The following is a 16,207-nucleotide window of genomic DNA, read 5'->3' as shown; positions in this document are numbered from 1 at the left end:
GAAGCCTATAAAAACACCACTTATATTTTACATATTATCATCATCGAGGCCATTTACATTTCAAGAAGCTACATTTTAAAGAAATGTCAGTCATTATATATGTATCTTGCAAGTACTAATTACTATTCTGCCATAACCATATTAACCCAGATCATTAGAATAATTACTGTATGAAAACAAAATAAAAAATATTGCCCAAAAGCTCATTTGTATGACATCAACACACAAAGCAGAACGTTAACAATATTAAAAATAATTAAAGTACAACTATACCAATTCCCTTCCATTGAATGGTAAATCCTTATTGTTTTTTTTTTTTTGGTTAATAAAATATCTGATGTTCTAAATAAAAAGATTTCATCTTAATAGCAATCCAGTAACAGATCAAAACTTAAGCCAAAAGAAAAGGAAAATATTTTACAATTTTAACTGGAGGCACATACATGAACATACAAGTCTGTAACATCATAAATAACAAAGGTAAGTCATCATCCCTGCTTTTACAGCAGCAACCAAATTAAATCATTATCTGCACCATGTATTACATGAAGATTAACTACTCCCTTATCTTTTGACCATCATGTCTCAGCTGTAAATCAGAAAGTCTTCTATCTGACTCAATCTAATTCCAATGTTCTCTATTTATCCAAAGAAATCTTAACTGCTGTTTACTCATCTCTCATCAGATTCAGTTTTGAGTATAATTCTCTTTTTTGAGAAGAATTTATCTGAACATATCACTCAACTTGAGAGACCTTAGATATTCATAATGGAAAAGACAAGTGTCTTCCAAATTTTAGATATCAGGGCAGACAGCCAGACATCTCTCTCTGCTTAATTTGCACTACTCCATGGGGATCTGTCTCTGACCTTTTGAGCCATGAAAAATCTAATCCTCTTTGATCTTCTATTCCTTTGTGGAGCAACTGGTTCCTCAAAGGCACAGTTAAAGGAAATAAACATTCATCAGCAGATGAATAAGACATGTTGGCATAATAGATTTGTATCTAAACATATTGCCCACCTCAGGAACCAACTTCTCCACATGTCATGCAGAATCATATCCTTGCTACATTCAAAGTAAACATAGATACTTGAATGGATGCTAATAATGGATGCATATGTTGCTAAGTTTCAGATATGAGGTCAAGCATCTGCACTGAATATCATAGCTCTGTATGCCTCTTGGTCTGACAGCCTGCAGCCAGTTTAACATTAAAGTTCTCTGACACCTAGCTAATAATGGCAAAATATTTAATGTGGCTGTCTTTCTGATTTATTACCAGGAATGCCCTGTGTAGCACTATGATTATATAATGCTTCTGACAGGGTTTATCACCAAAAGAGTCAAGGACAAGATACAGTGCCTCTCAGATATGATACATGACATACAAAGTTCATAGAAACATGCACATAGATGCATACACAGACACAAACACACACACACACATACACACACACACATACACACCCACAGAACATTTGCAAGGCATGGGACATTGAGTAATTGTACCCAATACTGCAATGTTCACAACAAAGAGTGTCTTGTGTGGAGCAGGTTCCACATGAGGAAGTCATTAGCCAGATGGGTGCAGCCGCTGTCATTTTTTTACTGTACAGTTGGAAATGAGCATCTTGCACCATCCTTTGCATATCTTCATCACTTGGTAGGTCTGACCATAAATTAGTCTCCTTTGAAATAAAACCAAAACCAGACATCTCTTCCATTGAAGGCACCTACAGAAATTTCTTTAAGACAACCTACCTACTCCTAGGTGATACATTGGCAAGCTTCAAATCCACACCAAGCACAGGTAACTCCACTAAATACACAGAACATGCACCAGCACACTATAGCAGCATATAAACAGCTGCAGAGATGTAGCTGTAGATGTACCCAGAAGAACAAGTGTAGGGCAAACCCCAGAAATAAACCCATATGGTGGAACCATAATATCAACAAGCTTTATAATAAAAGGAAAAGAATTTTGGCCAAAAGTAAAAATAGCAAATCCCAGAATGTTAAAGCTCTTGTCACTGAAATAAAGAAAATAACTCGGGAGCTTAATAAAATCCACCAAAGCCAAGTTTGGGGCTAAAATAGCTACCCAAGCCAAAGACAATCCCAAGGCATTTGTAGTTATTTCATAATCTGGTCTCATAGGTTTCATAGTTTCATAGGTGAATACTAGGCTACCTGCCCTGAAGGGCCATTTTAAGCCTAGTCAATAATTCAAGGTCAGGATCAAACCCTGTACCTTGTCTCTTTGAGATAAAGACCTTAAACATTATGACATTCCCATCCACTGTTGAAAGCACAATACAGTAATGAGCTGAGCTGATCATAAACAATGAGGCTGAATATGTAGCAAATCTAATGATCGATATATTTAGCTCTAACTTTATCCTCTCTCCCCTCTGTCTGTCCCTCAAGATATACCTGAAACTGGCTCGCCTCCTGGTACATGGGTTTACACTCCATAGGCATGCTTTGTTAGCTAGTACTAACAGTTTTTATATGCATAGTATTATTAACTAATGTTGCAACACGTGGCTGCAAGCCCTATTTAGAATATTCAAAACAACATGTCAGGTGATGTTGTTGTGCTTGCTATCAAAGCAATATTCTTAGATAAATGCTTGTTATTAGCTCTTGGTGCATGCAAGCCTAATTTGAGGTTTCCAGTTTCTGTTAATAGTGAATGTTCTAATAACACAATTAGCTGGTCAGATGACTTGGCATCACTGTGGAATACACACTTTCTAAAATTACTACAGAGTGTACTTCTAAGCTTAGCTACTGCCATGAGTTCTAAAATTCTACTTGGCATTTGTTTACATGAGGTTATAGTCACTGTTGTAAAATATATACCAAGTCAGCAATTTATGACCTTACCGGTCTAGCCATTCTGAATGTCCAGTTATGAAATTTAAGGGTTTGTGCTTCAGATGACGCTCCAGCTCTTGCCAAAACATATTTAGCATTTTGGTAGTTATAGTCATTGATATTCTATAAGCCCACATATTCCTTCAGTGAATTCCCAGCTAAGCCAGATGCCATAATTCTGACCACTAGGCTTGGGGGTTACTCATGCTAAGCTGCATATCTTTCAAAGGCCACCTAGTAGGCTTACACATTGTATGGTCTGTACAGTTTTGTAAATGAGTCATTGGCATGTTTCACTCCTAGTCAGGTGGGCTGCTTCTTTCAGTTGCAGAAAGCTGTTGCTGCAAACACTTGTTAGTAGTTGCACATCTGTCCTGGAGGGCTGCAGATGAGCTTATTAAAGCCTTATTTGCATTACCTAAGGGTGTCTGCATTTTTTTCAATTTTGCAGAAGAGAGTAGCTTTTGTACATTGTTCAACAGCTGCAGTTCAGTACACACAGGGCTTTGGCTTTACCAGAAAATACACACCAGAAAACAGGCATAAGGCAATCTTTTTTCACTGTCATGAGGGTTCACGTTCAGCTCATGCTCCCACATATACACAGGGTTTGATTAGTGTCTAGACTAACCCCTTTTTATTGTCAAGAGGGTCACAGCAACTCCTTACAGTTACATAATTTCAACAAGATATCCAGGCAATACAGAACCCTTTCCTACTACTTCAACAGATATTATTTACTCTGGAGGCATATTCTGTTAAGTACTCAGTTTGGTAATTGCTTCTTCGAGAGAACTCACTTGGGTGGATAAAAAAGTCAGTGAGGCACAACACATTTCAAATTATTTTTACAAAAACAGCTTTATGTCTCCTATAGCCACCAGTACAGTCAGTTACATTTGAGCACGTTTAGCAATAAAAGTTTTTTAGCCAGTTAAATTTTAGAAAATATAAGATTTTTTACAAGAATAAATAAAATCATACTTTTATAGCAAACAATGAGGTAACAGTAAACAAATCTCCAGTATAGTTACTAGGTTCCAAGGTTCACTTCACCATTATAGCATTTGTATACGTGGTTTTCTAAAGCATAAGGTAATACTTAAACCTTTTACTTTTATGTCTCCAACAATTCCTTTCTATCTGTCAGTCTTTCAGTGCAGAGAAAAACTTTTGTTCCTCCTTTAAATCTAGAATAAGAAGCCCTCCTTTTATTTCATCATTTTTCAGCACAGTGTAAAACTCCTGTTCCTTCTCCTAGTTTACGGACAGCTTCTGTCTCACAGAAAGCATCCCTGAGACGTCTCTGCAGACCCTATATATGACAGAGTCATTGAATATAGAATTTATTAGTAAGGTAATGTATAATATGTCATAATGTGTCTAACTGTCATTATCTTCTTGCTTTTCTCCTGTTTATTTGCCTTTTTTAACCTTAAAGGTACTGTGCTTCCTAGGATCTGCAGCCACCACTTTGCCACCATGTACACTGTCATACCTTCATCACCTGCCTTATAACATATATATATATATATATATATATATATATGCATACTGTTTCTACAGTGGCACAGCCAACTCTGTGTATCTATCCACAAACTGATATTGTGGGAGTCAGAATGGAATTAGGATTTGTACAGTATGTAATATATTTTTCTTCATAGGTTCATAGGTTCATAGGTAGGTACTAGGCATATGTAAGCCTAGCCAGCAAGGTTCCATAGCTTACGCCACCCAAGAAAGTTATTTTCCTATGCCACTGTCCAGCAGAGACACAGAAGTGATCCCCAGGGTGCATTTCCCATTTCCCATCCACTCATCAAGATTTTTCTTGAAGAGTGCTAATGAAGAACTTTGCTTGACATAGATGGATAGCCTGCTCCGGAGCATAGGAAGTCTCTGGGACAGGAATCCATCCCTCCAGTGTGTCCTGTTTATTGTGGGGACAAGGTTTAGGTCCCTAGAGCATGTAGCTCAGAGGAATTGGGATTTCTTTAGGTGTAGCATGTCCAATAGCTCTGGGCTTGACATAGCTTTATATGTTAGGCAGAGATCACCTCGGAGTAGGCAATATGCTACGGAGTAAAGTTGGAGTTTTTTGAGGCAGTCAGTGTAGGGCATTTGTTTGAGGCCAGTAATCCTCTTTGTGAGGTACTTCTGTGGCCTTTCCAGCTGCTGCAGATGTCTTAGCATTGCCATATCTGTGTATCTACAGTAGGGGACAGTGTGCATTTGGGATGGGAGATACTTCCCATTATACAATGACCCCCCCTATCAATATTCCAAAATGTGCACGTTGATTGGTCAGCATGCCCATTGTAAATCAGACTTATACTAATGGAAAAAGGTCTGGTCGCCCGGACTTTTTCCATTAGTATAAATCTTTTATTTATTTATTTTTTTAGACAGCAACGGAGAACAGAAGAGCTCTGTTGCTGTAATCTCGCTATGTTAAACAGGTTTAACATAGCGAGATAGCTTAAAAAAAAGCAACGGAGATCTTCCTTTCTCCGTTGCTTTTTTAAAGCTGTCTCGCTATGTTAAACGGGTTTAACATAGTGAGACAGCTTTAAAAAAAGCAACAGAAAAAAGAAGATCTCCATTGCTTTTTTTAAAGCTATCTCACTGTATTAAACTCTTTGAACATAGCGAGACACTTTTAAAAAGCAACGGAGATCTTCCTTACTCCGTTGCTTCCACACACAGCTCTGATGTACTGCATAAGCATACGCATGTGCAGTACATCAGAACTGCCATAGAATGCCAGACAGCTGCAGAAGGGCAGCATGGAGACATTATACAATTCCATTATTTAAGAAAAGTATTTTTTTTCTTAAATAATGTCATTGTATAATAGCAATAACCCACTTCTGGGTGTGGGTAATGCTGGATTTACCCACGGTTGTCTTTGCTTGGCCACTCGGGCTTCACCCTCGTGATCAAACCACACCAACTGTGGGTAAATCCAGCATTACCCACACCCAGGCATGAGTTATTGCTTCATTAAGGCATGGCAGACTGACATAGCTTCACATGATATGTGAGTGTGCATTCCTGGTATGGCACATGGTCATGTGCCCATGACAGTAGTCTATACTAGACACAGCAAACAGCATTAGGAAACTGCTATGTGTACTGTAGACATACATGCTGTGGCACTTGGTCATTGCTGTGTACAATTATAGCACATTAGTTATGACAGTGAATCATGCTTATGTTGCTTATACTGGCATATACTAAAATTATTTAAAACAGATTTGAGCCATTGTTATTCACTTTGGTGAGAAATTACTTGTATTCATTATTGAATCCTCCTGACTCACCTTACTCCGGTGTGCTAAATCTAACCCTGCACATTCACTTACAAAAAACCCTTTCCCTAACAGTACCAATAATTGGGACATTTGGACACACACAAATGGACTACAAACATACATAACAAAATATCTATCCCCTTACCAACCCTAAAGTACACACACACACACGCACACACACACACACACACACACACACACACACACACACACACACACACACACACACACGCACACACCAACATCACTCAATACTCTACCAAACTAATCAAATTTAATAAACTTCACCACACACTAAATCATTCTCAAACAAATACACATACACATACATGTGCATACAAACATACACACCACTAAATATATCTCCTTCACTAATCCTTACTGTAACCCTAATCTGGAAACATTAACACATAAGCACGTGCGCGTGCACACACACACCCACACACACACACACACACACACACACACACACACACACACTTTTATCCCTTATACTAATCCTTTCCCTAACCTTAAAACACACATACACTCTCATGTACTGGCTCCCAAATCCACTAACCATACAAAGCAAAAATTTGAAATTTCAACTGTTGGCATCAGATGCACTTTACAATGGGTGCATTCAATACAATTAACAATCTGAATGCACTTTTGAGCAAAGTGCTTTTTGAAAGTGTGGCAGACATCATATAAAACATAAGACCAGTTAAAAATTCACACACCATAGCTATTTGAAGTTAATTCCATATTATTGCAGGTAAATTATTGTACTAAATTAGGGTAAGAATTATCTAAGAATTTACTCTTGATTGGCTAGATTGTTTCTTGAGGGTGAAGCTTGCAGGATCAAACATACAAATCAGGACAGATTAAGTCTTACATAACTCTTATCTGTGGTAGGCATTATAGTAATGAGATAGTTACAGGTCTTCAGGAGCTTGTAAATTTGACATTGTTATGAGTTTTTATGCAATATGCTGAACTGTGAGAGCTAGTGGAACACTTTTTTTAGGAATTTTCCGTTTCTCCACTGGATTTGGCTGTGAAGTTGGTATATGTAATTTGGTGGTGATGTGGGAGTGGAGCCCCTATAAGGGTGCAGAGGAGCTTGCACACCTGCAAAAAATGTTTTTTGTGTGTGTGTGTGTGTGTGTGTGTGTGTGTGTGTGTGTGTGTGTGTGTGTTTTAGTTTTTTTTCCTCACTGACTTGATGTTGTCTATTTTCATCTCATTCAACATTTGATTTGTTAGATTTGACTGGATCTGACCTTGGCACATTTTTATTAAGCTGTGAGTCTGAGACTCTGACACTTCCACTACCCATAATTCCTCCTATTCCACCTAAGTACCTCATATCTCGTTTGCCACCTGATCAGCTCAGACATGTTTCCAAGGGCTGTCCTGTCAAATAGGGTGTGTGATTTATGAAAATTAAAGTCTTCTCCTTTCCTTCCCGACCTTAAAATATAAATAATCCTTTCTTTATTAGTAGTAAAGAGATATTAGATGTTAGGTGTTAGATTCTAGATTTAGGATAACTTACTTATTAAGAAATCTTTGCTCGTTTTTTGTATATTATTGTTAGAATCACTACATTTCTTTAGATAGTTTAAAAATTGTTTGAAAATAGTTTTAAAAAGAGTTTAGAAATACTTTAAAATAGTTTAAAGATAGTTTGGAAAGTAGTCAAAAAAAATTCTACTATACACATCACAGTTTGTTGTTATAATAGATGGTTGTTCTCAGGTCTGACAAAGTGCAGGGGTTAAAGAAGTACATGGTTTGCTGGAAAAAAAATTACCACCATACCTCCCCTCACTATATATGTATTGCTTGTGTGCTGCCCATTTGAATGTTAACTGTGACATCTGTGCCTTCTTTGGAACCAGAGCCATTCAGGGCCATAAAGAGAAACTAATGCTTAAAGATTTGCTTCCTCTCTCAGACAGGGTCTGCTTTCCAAACATCCACCTGTACTTCCTCAAGGCCAACTTCAGCTTCTTCTGGTAAGAAGATGGAGAAATGTAACAAAAGGGTAAAAAAAAGACCAAAGAGGGATGCAAGAGAGAGGGGGGGGGGGTGTAAAGATAAAAAGGATAGAAAAAACTAGCAAAAAAACCCAAGCTCTGACAGATTCTTTGGGTCCAGTGTCCAAGACTCTGAGGAAGTTGTATCCAGCAGTTCCTTGAATCTGATCTCCTTCACCTCACCCAGGATTATCTCTGGATCCAGTGAGCCCAAGGCTCCATTCTCCGATTCTCAAAAAATACGATACCCCAGGCCACCATCTGTAGCATCATCTTCAAGATCTATTTAGTCTTCCAGAAGCCTCACTGAAATGGATGTAAATTGAATGATGTGGAGACTCTTGAGGACACAATTTCAAGTGGGGGTTCTCCTAGTACTGTCCCCACTACTCACTCCAGGTATGGATCCAACTACCCCTCCCTTGATATCTCCAGTACTGCTCTGACCCTCGGATCCAGTTCCCACAGGTTCAAACCGCTCACTGCACCTTTGTTGGTGGCAACAGTTCTGGCAATTTCAACTCCATCAGCTTCCCTCACCCTCTCTTGAATATGATGCTTTCAGATCAGGAGAAGTCTCAGAGCTGAAAGTTTTAACACTGTGGCACAGAGAGTGAAGTCAACCCCAAAGTTATTAGCTCCATCTGTACCTCTTGGGGGTTGGCTCTCAATGGTTCAGGTCCAAGTTCAGTCTCTATACCATTGGTTGGAGGGGAGAATCATTCCTCTTTCTTTTAATAGGGGACCATTCCTTCAGTTCTGATTATGACCTCAGCTTTTAAGACATTTGAAAGAGTTTTGGCTAGGCCAGGAAGACAAGTGTCACCTTTGAGCTTGGCCCCATCTCAACCTCTTTAGGATCCTGCAGCTCACTCTACTCATTCAGGTTGACAGGACCAGTCAGGTCTGTTAAAGCCTGGAGGATACTCTCTGATTCAGACATATCTCCTGAGGTTTCCTCCGAGACAAGGCCCTAGAAAATAGATTTGTAATTAGAGTCCTCTCTAGACACTGAGACTGTCAAAGAATATGCAGATTTATATGAAGATGTATTTATTTTATTACATGTGTTTACTGGGAATGTCCGACTAGGCCAGTGGCCCTTTTTCACCAGAGGCCTGAGGAGAAAAGCTCCATTACAAAAACACATTAAAAACAATACAAGAAATCAATAGCAACCAAGAATACATAACTTTGGTAAATATAGGTAGTAAATAGTTTATACATCAATAATAACATTTGAGAGAGCAATTTAAAGAGGAAAAAAGAAAGCTAACAAGTAAACCAGCATGAAAAAGTTTGTGGCACCACAGAGAAATGACTGATCAGTAGATCAATATCATTGTTTTGGTGGTAAATATTTATGAGATACATATAGGGTATATGAACAAGAATATGGCTGATTACTGCTATGCTAGCGTTACTTGTTCTAAACAGTGATAACTAAGGCAATATTGAGGAGAAATACAAGAAAGGGGATATGATGAAACTGTAGGAAGCTTGAGATAGGTAGATAAAAATAGGAGCAGTAGTGAGCTTGAGATAGGTAGAGGGAAACTGGAATTCCATGAGAGAAGTGATAGTTTAGATATTAGAATTTAATAAGGGAAGAGATACTTTGCTTGTAAGATGATCAGCCTGGATTAGTGTAGGAGAAAAATCAGTTTTTGGTTAGGTGTTCCTTAAGCAGTAGTTTAAATTTGGATGTGTTGCTAGAATCTAGTATTGTCTAAGGCATGGAATTCCAGGACTTAGATATTTGGTGATAAAATAGAGAGTTACCATTACAATTATAAAGATTTAGAGGAAGGTGAGGTTCCCCAAGATCTCCTCTAGAAGCCATTACCTTTGGTGATATCCTAGAATTGATGCAACAATGAGGAGTTTGATCCACCAACACTCCTTGACCAGGCAAATCTATGTTCCTGCATTTATATTACCCTATCGTATGATTTAAATAGCAAACGCTATTTCATTGTACCTAAAATATCTAAACCACAAAATATCGAACATACAGAACAGTGAATTTTTTTCCCAGGGAAAAAAATACGCTGTTCGAAACACAAACACACAACAGAAGCACACCAAAATAAATACACCACACACATACACTTAACAAAACCATAATTCTAACCCGACACTACTACCTATCCACTCACCTTAACCCAACCCTAACCCTAAAGTCCCTAACCACCACACACTCTCCTTACCCGCTCCCTAACCCTAAAGTCCCTAACTACCACACACTCACCTTACCTGCGCCCTAACCCTAAAGTCCCTAACTATCACACACTCACCTTACCCGCTCCCTAACCTTAATGTCCCTAAATATCGCACACTCACCTTACCCCAATCCGTTCCCACACTTACCTTAACCTGGTCCATAACCTCCGTTCACATACTTACCTTACCCCAGTACATAATCTTCCCACCACAGTAGAGTAAATAGCGAAGCCATGGAACGGACAACCAAAATCTTACCCTAGGTAAGATTTTGAAGTTCCGTGGCTTCGCTATTTTGAGTTTTTGACAAAAATGGGTCAATATTATAGAATTTGCCGTTTAAAAACTTTGATACAATAATATAGACCCATGTTCCTCAAGGTCTTGCTGCTGGCTCATCTTCATTCAGGGTGGTATCATCCACTGATGTTCTTGTAGATGTGCTGGTTAGGTAGGACTGGAAGGATCCTGATGTAGTGGAACCCATTCCTCCTCCCAAAAAAGCAAATAATAATTTGGTATCCCCAAAAGATGGAAAACACTGGAACAAGGGTCCATCAGTAGACACCATGGTAGTAGTGGTAGCCACTAAAAAGGAAATGTAGGCTGAGAGTTCTTCTGTCCATCCCCCTAACAAGGGGTCAAGGGCATTGGACAGATTTAGAAAATGGATGTATGCATTAGACACTTTTGCACTCAGGGCAATGAACTACAGTATCTTGCTCACATGCCACATTTTCAGATGGACTTGACAAAGCAGCTTATCAGCTCCCTCCCAGAAAAGCTAACACTGGATGTTCAGAAAACAGTGGACTCCCAGCTGCCTACCCTACAGTCTAGATCTAATGTGTCCATGCTTCTGCTCTCCAGTGCAGCTGATGGCGCAGCTGGGGCAGCAGGAACTATCATAACCATGCACAGGCAAGCTTGGATGCACCTTTGTGACTTCATATATGGCTTCAAGACACCCTTCATCAATGTCCCTTTTGATGGCTTGACACTTTTCAGACATAAAGTCAGAGGTGATTACCAAGAGGGTAAAACCCTATCTGACATTGGGATACACTTCTCCATCCTTCAAAGGACCTCTGCTAGGAAACAAAGAGGTAGTAAGAAGATGTGGTTCTTTAAGTCACAGGGTTATCCCCAGGGAACTCCTACAGACAGGCCTTTCTGGGGAAAAAGGGAGTATTTCAAATGGATGCCACCCTAAGAGCAAAGGCAGACCTCACAATCAGGGCTTTCTGAGTCATTTTAGTGAGAAACCCTTTTAGCACACCTGAAGAGTTACCTGACTGCAACACTCTGGAGGCAGGATGGGAAGCTTATCCCTGTACCCACAAGACCTGCAAGATATTACAACAGATTCTTGAGTGCTAAAGATAATCACCAAAGGCTATGCTTTTCCCTTTTCTTATCCTTCAAAGAAAAATAAAAATATTCCTAATGCTCAACCAAGCCAGTTGAAATCTGCAGTAACATAATTACTTAAGTTGCTTGAAAAAAGAGTCATTCAGTAGGTCCTCTGTGACCAATGAGAATCTAGAATCTATTCCAGATTTTTTCTAGTTCCAAAGAAGACAGGGACATCAGGCCTATCTTGGAGCTAAGTCATCTCAATCCATTCATTAGGATAGACATAATTATGGATGGTCACAGTGCAGTTCATATTGCATCTTCTGAGGAAGGATTATTGGATGTGCTCTATAGATCTCCAAGAATACCAAGTATCACATAAAAATAGAGATATGATCTAGAAGATTTGTTTCCAGCCAGGAGCCAATCATTTTCAGTTTAGAGTACTGCCATTCAGTGTCATTATAGCCCTCCAGATGTTCACAAAAATTAAGGCAGTAGTAGCAGCTCATCTCTGACTGCAAGGGATCTAGGTGTTCCCGTACCTAGATAACTGACTTCTCACTGCTACTTGCAGTGATCTTCAGATTCAGCATCCAGATCTCTTGCTCCATCTTGTACAGAGACTGGGAATTACAAACAATCAGTCAAAAAAACATTTGTACCCCACTCAGCAGACAGAGTTTATTGGATGTCATCTCAACACAGTCCTTCCAATTGCCAAGGTCCCAGACACCAGAGTTATTTATCTTCTACTTGTGGTACCCCCAGGTTATTTAGCATCCTTTTCCTCAAACAAGTTTAATACTTTGTTTGATAGGCTTGATGACCTGCACAATTACATTAGTTCCCCTAGACAGATATCACATGAGAGTACTCCAGTGGATTCTCACAGTTCAATGGTCACAAAGTCATCACTCCCTTCATCCCAGAATTTGTCACACACAAGTTTGCAGACACCATCTGAAGTGGTGGATAACCTTGCTGTCAGTGACAGGAAGACAAACATTTTGTCCTTCAAATTCATTAGCCACAGTAAATATAAATACTTTCCTTCAGGGGTGGTGTGTGACATTTCAAAGGGAAGACAGTTCAAGGTACTCAGTTACCCCTAGAGGCCAACCTTCACATCAGTGTCTTGGAGGTGAGGATGGTCCTCCTAGCACTGTGGGCATTCCAGAATCCCTCCTTGAGGGTGTGATTTCTATCCAAACAAACAACATGGTGGTAGATATACTCTTACTGACAAAATTAATTCTGAAAGCCAGAATGTGCAAGACCAGTGTGATCCTCATTGCCCCTTTCGGCACTGACAGGTTTTGTTCCCCTTCCTGTGGGCTCATTTGCTACATCCTCCATGGGTGCTGGATTTGAACCCAGACCTTCTGAGTCAACCTTCCGGATTGCCTCTACTGGATCTAAAAGCCCTGAAACTGACTGCTTGACTCCTCCAGTCCTAATAGCCAGATACGCCACACTATCTTCCTCAGCAATCCGCATTATTTCAGCTTCCCAAGAAGCAGTCAATCAAAATGTTATACCAAAATAAGTAGAAAAATATTTCTACTTGAACCTCATCAGAAGGATTAGAGCATTTCTCAGCACCTCTTTCTTTGATTTTGGATTTTTTATCAGATTCTTTCGGAAGGGTTCCAGTTTCTTCACTATCAAAGTACAGATGGCTGCCATCTCAATTTTTCCAAGTATGACACAATGACACTTCCATTGCCACTATTAACATTTTTAAAGCTTTTCTTAAAAGCACCTTCTTACTCAGTCTTCTGATTGGAGACTCAATTCCTCCATGGGATATCACTATAATGCTTCAAGCCTTGACCCAAGCACCTTTTGAACTAGCAGCTTCAGGAAACTTGAAGTTTCTATCCTTGTTAAATTATCTTGCTAAATGAATTTCTGAGTTATAAGCACAATCTTGCAAATCACCATATTTGTTTTTTCATATAGACAAAGTGGCCTTGAGAGCAAATTCATCCTTTCTGCCAGTGATGACATCTGAAGCAAATCTAAATGGGTTAATTGATTACTAGTATTTTTTGAAGATTCACAAACAAAGGGCGATATATGCCGCACATGCTGGACATTCATCAACAGCTCACATTCTACTTACATAGAACCAAAGCTTTCAGAAAGATAGATCAACTGTCCATATCAGTCTGTAAGTCAAAGTTGGATCAAGGTATATCAAAAGTCCAGTTATCCAAATGGCTGTCGGAATGCATTCCCTTTGTTTATAACAAACTGGCCTTGCCCTTACATGCAGAAAGCTCACTCTGCAAGAGCAGTGGCTACTTCTACTGCTTTCATGAAGAAAGTGCCTACTGATGACATTTGTGTAGCAGCAACACGGTCCACTGTCCATACCATGTTTCCCATTATAAATTGGATGTACAGTCCAGTTAACACTCTTTTTGGTTCCACCATTGTCAGGAATATTCTTCATGAATACCACCCAGGTGTTTAACAACTTGGGAATCTGTCCAAAAGGTTGAATTGGATGAAAATAAACAACATCAGATATGAAAAATATGTGCTTAACATAACAATCAATCTGTTTTGTCATTTTTGCCCAGATCAATATCCAGCCCTCCTTCACCCTTCCATTATTGCCATTGACAGCTTCTGCTGAACAAATGCACCTCATCTGAGACCCTGTCTATGAAGAAATCTGTATGCTGTACTTTCCTATGTGCATTCATATGTCTGAACATCTATATTCTTTTGAGTAACTCTAGATAATAGCTGGCGATGCATCAGCAAACTTGATTTGAAGTCCTTAAGTAGAATGGAGGGAATTATGTGTAGGGGAGGACACAGAGCCTTGGATACACAGCTTCATTAAAAAGGCACTGAGGGCAGATCTAGTTGAATCCAACAGCCCAAATGTTGAATTAGATGAAAATGAGACAACAATGATCTACCATTAGGGTAAGTACATAACTTTCATTTTTTTTTATACTCATCCTTCAGAAACCAGTGAGTCAAAGGAGGGTGCTACATTCATAAGCGGTTTTGGTGCTGCGGTGTGTGAGTGGATGGTTGGAGATGTAGATAAGTGCTTGTATTTTATGGGTATTGGGTAGGGGCTTTAGTGTGTGTCCATGTGTTTTGTTAGTGTGATGTGAGGTATGGGGGGTGTATGTCGATAGTTGTTTGTGTTTGTGTAGGGAGGTGTATGCTTGTGTCTGTGTGTGCGGTATGTTTAGTATTTTAAATTTCATGCTTCTGGGGTTTTGACTTCATGGATTTTCAGCTTCATGGTCTCGAGATATAGAAATTTGAGATTTCAGTATTTTGAGATTATGAAGTGAATCTATATATATATATATATATATATATATATATATATATATATATATATATATATATATATATATAGTTCCCCTTCAGAAGATTGATTTTTTAGAAAGTTGAACTTCATATGGTCGAGACCATACTCAACTTTCCAAAAAGTTGAAGCATATGTATGGAGATCGCAGTAAAGTGGGGAATGGGGAATTCACCTTTTTCCCTACTGTAGTGTGATCTCATATTTGGTATATATAATCTGCAGTGGGGGGGGGGGGGGTGCAGTAGAAAGAAAAATAGATTTTTTTTAACTTTTCAGAAATTCGAACATATGGTCTCGACCATATGAAGTTCAACTTTCTGAACAATCACTCTTGTGACATAGACCCATATATACATATAGATAGATAGATAGATAGATAGATAGATAGATAGATAGATAGATAGATATGCCCCAGGATTCAATAAAATCCATGTAGGCTCCATGTAGAGCCTACACAAAATGCACCGGTGTACACGGCCACAGTTCCCCCTCGGCAGCTCACCCTGCATATTAATCATGGCGTGCTGCTGAGGGAGATCACAGCAACACGGATATTGAATTCCTGTAAGTAGTAGTGTTGAGGCTGTCATGTAATTGTGTGTTGTCCAGGAAATTTCTGGACAGACATTATGCACAGGATACGAATCCTTGTAATGTAACTTGCTAGTGTAGAAATATGTGTAAATTTTAATAATTTTCTTTTTTTTCTTTTTAAAGCCCAGCAGTGCCGAGCTGCACTTACACATACACAGCTTATACCTGCCAGACATTTATTAATAGAAACCAGATGTAATTAATTATTTATTTATGTCTACATTTTATTTGATTTTATTTTTTCCAAAATGTTTTTATTCATTTTATAACACAATAACTTAACAGTATAGTAACAAGAAAAAACGAATAAATTATATACAATGTCCATAGCAACTAAAAAAGCGATATACAGAGGAGAACACTTAATATTTCTCTAACAGATTAGACAATGTTGTCCAAGGAATTAAATGATGAGTTGTGTTGTTAGCCCTTGCATTTATACTAGCAATCTCATTCT

This window comes from Protopterus annectens, chromosome 2.part0, assembly GCF_019279795.1.
Source record: "Protopterus annectens isolate FY-2018-M chromosome 2.part0, PAN1.0, whole genome shotgun sequence".
NCBI lineage: Eukaryota > Metazoa > Chordata > Ceratodontiformes > Protopteridae > Protopterus > Protopterus annectens.
This window is presented reverse-complemented; position numbering follows the sequence as displayed.